At 47.4% G+C, this 6,000-nt stretch overlaps 1 protein-coding gene across 1 annotated transcript in view; it reads left to right on the top strand.

Moving 5' to 3' along the window:
* Nucleotides 1–457: 457 nt before the first annotated feature.
* Nucleotides 458–6,000, top strand: part of SLC4A10 (solute carrier family 4 member 10) — a 165,418-nt gene continuing 159,875 nt past the window's right edge. The window contains exon 1 of the transcript XR_012995707.1: nucleotides 458–532. The gene's annotated coding sequence lies outside the window, so the exon portion shown is untranslated. The remainder of the gene's footprint in view (nucleotides 533–6,000) is intronic.

Genomic DNA, 6,000 nt, shown 5'->3' with positions numbered 1-6,000 from the left:
ACAGCGTCACTCGGAGGTCTATGCTTGGGAGCCGGTCCCTCCGCTCCCCGCTCCTTCCTCTTCGGACATGGAGCCCGCTCCCATGTCGGCCGCGGGGACTGGGCAGAGCCCGCCGGAGGAAAGGTGCCGTGTGGAGGAACTGATGGCAGCGGCGTGCTCGGGCGCCGGTTGGCAGGCGCAGCCGTGCAGGGGCGAGGTCCGCCCGCGTTTACCGCCCCGCCGGGGGCGGCGGCGGGATCCGGCCGCATCCCGCAGGTGGATCCGGCTCCTGCCTCCCCCCGCGCTGGGGCCGGCGGTGCGCGGAGCCATGTGACTGGCGCGCGCTTCCTGCCTCCGCGCCACCTGATCCGCGGAGGGAGCGCGGCGGAGCGCGGAGCCCGGCGGCGCGCGGAGCCCGGCGCAGCCCAGCGGCTCCCTCAGCGCCCGGGGAGCGCGCCCCGGCGGGCGGGCGGCGGGGAGGGCGCCGCCGCGGCCCCGCCGCCGCATGGAGACCCAGGACCAAGGGGCGCAGATGGAGCCGCTGCTGCCCACGGTACGGCTGCCGCAGCGCGGCCCCGGCCGCGGGGGGGTGCGACGCGCCCCGCGGGGAGGCAGCCGGGGAGGGGGCGCGGGGGGGCCGCCTTCCCGCCCGCCTGTGCTGGGGGTCGGGGCCGGTTTCTCGGCGTGTGGGAAAACAGGTTGTCTCGCTCCGGTGCCGGGCGGTGCGGCGGCGGCGGGGTGCCTGGGCGCCAGGGCGCTCGGGGATGGAGCGGTGTGCGTTTGTTCGTGTATATGTGTGTACGTGTGTCCGGCCGGGGCAAGCAACCTGCCCTCCGGTTACACCCGCTTCAGGCGTCCCCTTCCCCTCGGCACCCCCTCTTTCCGCATCCCCCTGCCTCCGACATCTGCTTTCTCAGGCTCCCTCTTGTCCCCCTGCTCTCCGGCGGTGGGGCAGTGCGGGGGAGCGAGCACCTGTGGGCTGCTCCGTGGGGATCCCGCACCGGTGCTGGGGCTGTCCCTGCAGGTCCCTGGCCCTCCCTGCTTACAGACCGCAGAGGAATCTGCTGAGGTCTGGCACTTGCACGGCAGGGTCTGTCTCCCTCCGTATCCCGGTCTCTGCTTCATGCCGCGGTGTCGCAGTTTCTTGTGCTCAGACGTAGAGCTGGTAATCTGTGGGGTTATTGTCGTCTGGGGGGAGTACGCGGTGCACCCTTGTCTCTGAGCAGTGTGGTTGCACAGCGACAGTTGGGCAGTGTTTCCACAGCAAGTATGAAAGGGGTCAGTTGGTGGGGGACTTTTTACACTGTTAGATCAGTGGGGACCCTCTTTCCTGGCTGGCCTCCCCCAGACATAGGGTTTGCAGACACACACAACGTGTAAGTGTGGGTGTCGATCTTGATCTCGTACCGAGATTCTGTTTGTGAATGGTGGTTCGTGCCTTGCACTGGAAATCAGTCTGTCTGGGGCAGGGAGAAGTCTCTTGCACATACACAAGTGTTTGACTGTGCGTACACATCCCTGTGAACACACCGCATAGGTCTGCAGAGGCTTTGCTGGCTCCTGAAATGGCTCTGTGTTAGCACGACGAGCTGCACAACGTTGACAAAGCTTGAAAGAGCCAAGTCTCAGCTGCTGCAGGTTGATGAGACACACTCGTGGCAAGCCTGTTTTTCGTAGGGTCTGTTCCCATCGTCTGTTGACATGGACCATTTTGCAATCAGGTGGCAGGTTGCTACACAGTGTGAGGTTATCTCTGGCATCTCCTTTCTCCTTGTGGTGGGGACAGTTTTTCCTGTTGCTGCTCTCTGGATACCTTTTATAAATCCTAATTCGTATTATTTGCTGCTCTTGCAGTTTCTGACACTGGAATAGAAGAAGATCCTGTTTTTTTCACTGACAGACTGGCTGCCCAGTTCCTTTCCTTAGAGAGGCAATTCGGTGCAAATCCGTTTTCCATCTGTAGTTCATGATCATTGATTCTGTGGAAGACTTAGTCCGCAGTGTTTCACACCAGTGCGAAAGTCTGCAGTTGGTAGCAGTCTCGCTCTTGCTCATACCTTGCTAGCCTACGCGCTGGTCTCTCTTTGTCAATGTGTGTTGTCTCTGGTTGTGTGACAGCCGCTGTGCAGGGAGTCAGAGGAGTCAGCTTTCAGAAGGTGCAACGTACAGGATTGCCTTGTGCTGTCTGGCTTTAAGTTTTGTTCCTCCAGGGCTGTGCACAGAAAAAAAGGCTGTTGCTGTGGTTGAGAGGACCAAAGAAGACAGTATTTCTTGTGTGCTGATGAGGGGAGAATTGTCCCTGGTTCCCTCTGCAGCCCTGAATGGCAGAGCCCTGCCCTGATGCAGTACCTGTCTGCAGAGCTGCAGGTCCCCGTCAGTGCTGTTGCTCGTTAAGTTTGTGGCCTGGTTCCCACCTCCATTTACTACAGCTAACTAGTTCAGCAGCTGTTGTGTTTGCTTCAAGTAGGGAAGGGAGACTTTTGTACTCCATGTAATATTTATTGTGGCGCGTCCTCTTCCTCGGCCCTCTCTTACTCCCGCTGTTTCTGAGGGGGCCTCTGTAGGTCAACAAGGCAATGTTGCTTTCCTGCCACAGCGATGGTAAAGGCACAGCTCCTTCAGCCTTCGAGATTTCTCTGTCCTGGTGGCATTTTCGCCGTGCGTCAAGCAATAAAGTGTGTAAATGTGCTCTGGCAGTCTCAGCCTGGCTGATGTCTAGAGCCCTGCATGTGGTAAGGCAGAAATGGCTTTTGCATGGTGGGAGTCTTGTACCTGGAGTCATGGCAGAGTTTAAGGAGCAGGAATCGGTGCTAACTTCAGCGCTGTAAGCCTGGGAGGTAACGCTGTGACATAGCAGCACCTTTAGAGTACTTCTGTTTTAGGGATCAATCCTCATTGTGACTGGAAACAAACGGAACAGGAATGCAAGCTGTAAAATGGATACAGTTCTGTTCCCGAGCATCGTCCTAGTTTGGTGGACTCTGGGTATGAAGAAAAAGGCTCCTAGCTGAAAGAGCTTGTTTCCTTCAAGGGCTTAGTTTAATGGCTTTGGTATATACAACAGAGTTAATCTTTTTTTTGTGAAACTGTAGCACATGATACGTTTTAATTGTTATTTATAGTGAAAAGATAGCGAATGTAGTCCTTGATTAATTTTATCTTCTAATGGTGCTCAGAGATTGTGAAGCCTCAATGTAATTTCCCATCAAAATCCCACAGTCTGTACAAAGTGGAATCTATTTTTGTTGTAGTGTTAGTCATATGTTGTTATTGATTTATTATACAAGCTTTTAATTAAAAACTCCAATCCCTAGCAATTTGCAAAATGATGAAATACATTGTTGCCTGTGGTTTTGAGGAGTTAAATAATTTCCTTATCAGTCTCTTTTCACAAACTCCTTTTGGAAACGGTTCTTCCACAGCGACAGCACCTTTGTTAGCGGTTACGCTACTGCTTCTCAATTTTTTTGCAGTGTGGGCAAATTTCTGTGAAAATTATTAGAAATATATTGCAAATTGTCTATAAATGCAATATTGTAGAAATAAATGAAAAAGAAAGTTGTTCACCTGGAAACAATTTGTTCAAACCGCTCTTGAAAACGCAAATACGGTCTTATTTTTATTGTTCGATACATATACTAATATGGTAACAAAATGCAGACTTGTATGCTTTCTGTATCATCTAATGTTTTATTTAACAGTCATCAAGAGTATTTTTTCAGTATGATTATTCAGAGTGCTTTAAAATAGTTGTGAGTAATTGAAAGATTGCTGAGGAGTCATCATTTGTTTACAGAATGGGAGAAACAATCTGCAGATCTTCTCTACAAAGATCTTTTATTGATTTCTAATCAAAGGACCAGATATTGTTAGTTTGTCTGTATACACGTATACCTCATTGCATGTAAATTATTTTGCAAATTGTCACTTCAGGCAGTGTATTCGTAGCAGAAGTTATTTGTAGAATATTTGTTTCTGCTGGTTCTGGATCTCTCTTGTATGCAAGTCAAAATTGGTTTTGAAAACAGGGTTGTTATCTGACAGAGGTTTGATGCTTCAGATATAAGGAGCACGTATAGACAAAGTGCAGATATTTTTGTTAACTATGTTTATGCTTGGCGTGTTGTTTTCCTGTGTTTTCTGGAGGTAACAGTAAAACCCATGTATGTAAAGCCAAATTGACTCTTCCTTTCGAAGTTCATATTCTCTCGCCTTCCTCATTCAGTCTTAAAATTCAAAAGCTGTTTTCTTTTATTTATTTATTTGTTTATTTTTAAAATCTGGTAGATACAAGACCTTAAGGCATGACATTGCTGATATATGTCCACAGATATATGTAATGCGTATGCATGCACTATGGTATGATATGGTATGTATGCACTAGGTAGATATTGTTTGTATGGAGTACTCTTGTCACTGCTGCAAATGGCACGCAGTTATTACTACTTAGGCCTCCGTATGTGGGAGAACGGTATAGCGAGATCTTGGGTAGTAGCTATTTTTAATGTAGCAGGTGAGTGTGGGAAGCTGCTCACAGTAACAGGCCAAATTCTTTTGCTTTTGTTAATGCTGAGTGGGACCTCCGGTGAGACTTGCAGATGAAATGTATTGCTCATTATGAGAATGGATGGCAGAGCCTGACCCCACAGTTTGTATAACGGTACTAATTCCCAGTTCACTTCACCAAAATTTAGCATTATAGCAACAGTTAAGGCAAGTTTATAGAGACTACAGGAATGTTGTGATTCTCTTGGAAAAATACGGAGGCCAGTATTACATTTTCAAGACAAGAGTACTGAGATAATGGAACCATTGAAAATAAAACCTCCAAACCTAATTATAAGTATAAATTTAGGATTGAATTGCTGCTTTGGGTGTTTTCTTTTTTACTGCCTGATTCCAAGTTCTGAGTGAAAAGAAAAAAGAAATCTTTTTTCCAGGAAAATGCTAGAATGAAATGAAGTAACAATTAGGGATACGTATTTCTTTTAAAAAAAACCCAGCCCCCTCCCCCTTATATTTGCCAATGTCATGATGAAAAAAGATTTCTCTGGATCATATGGTATGCTGTGGTGTTACTGTTTAAGAATAATTGGCAGCCTGATATATATTTGTGCAAAAATAAGAAAAGGTATGAATACTGTGTGGAAATCATCCCACTTTAATGCATCTATGTCTGGTTTGAGTTCTTCCCACTATTTCTACTTGTTAACTATACGCTTTCGATTTCCTCTGCTAATAATTACATCTTCCCTTTCTACTTTTTCCTTTGGGGGAAAAAAAAAAGAATCAATTCTAAAACAAAATACTTCCACTGGCATCTTCTAGTGCTTCTTAAATGAGTAATGTTTACAGCCTCAGTGGATGAGAGGATTTAAGCAGGTGAGAGAAAACTTAATCCACTGTAAATCATCTTGAACAATTAGTTGTGTATCATCTGATATGAGAAGAGAAAGCCATAGGCATAGCGTGTTCCTTTCATTTCTGTAATACACTGTAGCATATATGTTCAGGTCTGCATTGTAAAAAACCCAAACTTTTGAAGAATTGTGCCATTGTGACTCCCTTTGCAATAATAATGCCATTTTTATGTTGTCCAAATTAATGGAGGACTGAATGTGTTCAACACAATTTTCAGCATTGGTGAAGTTTAAAAGTTACTCTCATGAAATGAAAAATAACCTTTGCATATTTAAAGATGATTAAAATCCACCCAGCTTCCACAAGGTTGTTGCTTAGGATAGGCAAGGTGAAAGTTGGAATAGACGATAAAGGCAATTGCCAAAAATAGAAGGAAGTGTCGGGCGGGGGGGGGCAGAATTTGCAGGGTGAAATGAGGGTAAACTTGAGAGCATGGAGAGATTTGTGCAACCTTGGGAGAATTGAGGAAATTATGGCTGACTGTGGTATGAAAGGAAAGAGGGAGCTGATTAAGTTGCATGGGGAAGAATTGATTTGGTTATGGCATGGGGAAAGAATTGGAGGAACAGAAGCAGGAAAGCCAGCTCATGCCCTTGTACA

The sequence above is a fragment of the Aptenodytes patagonicus genome, chromosome 6 (assembly GCF_965638725.1).
Source record: "Aptenodytes patagonicus chromosome 6, bAptPat1.pri.cur, whole genome shotgun sequence".
NCBI classification, from domain to species: domain Eukaryota; kingdom Metazoa; phylum Chordata; class Aves; order Sphenisciformes; family Spheniscidae; genus Aptenodytes; species Aptenodytes patagonicus.
This window is presented reverse-complemented; position numbering and strand designations above follow the sequence as displayed.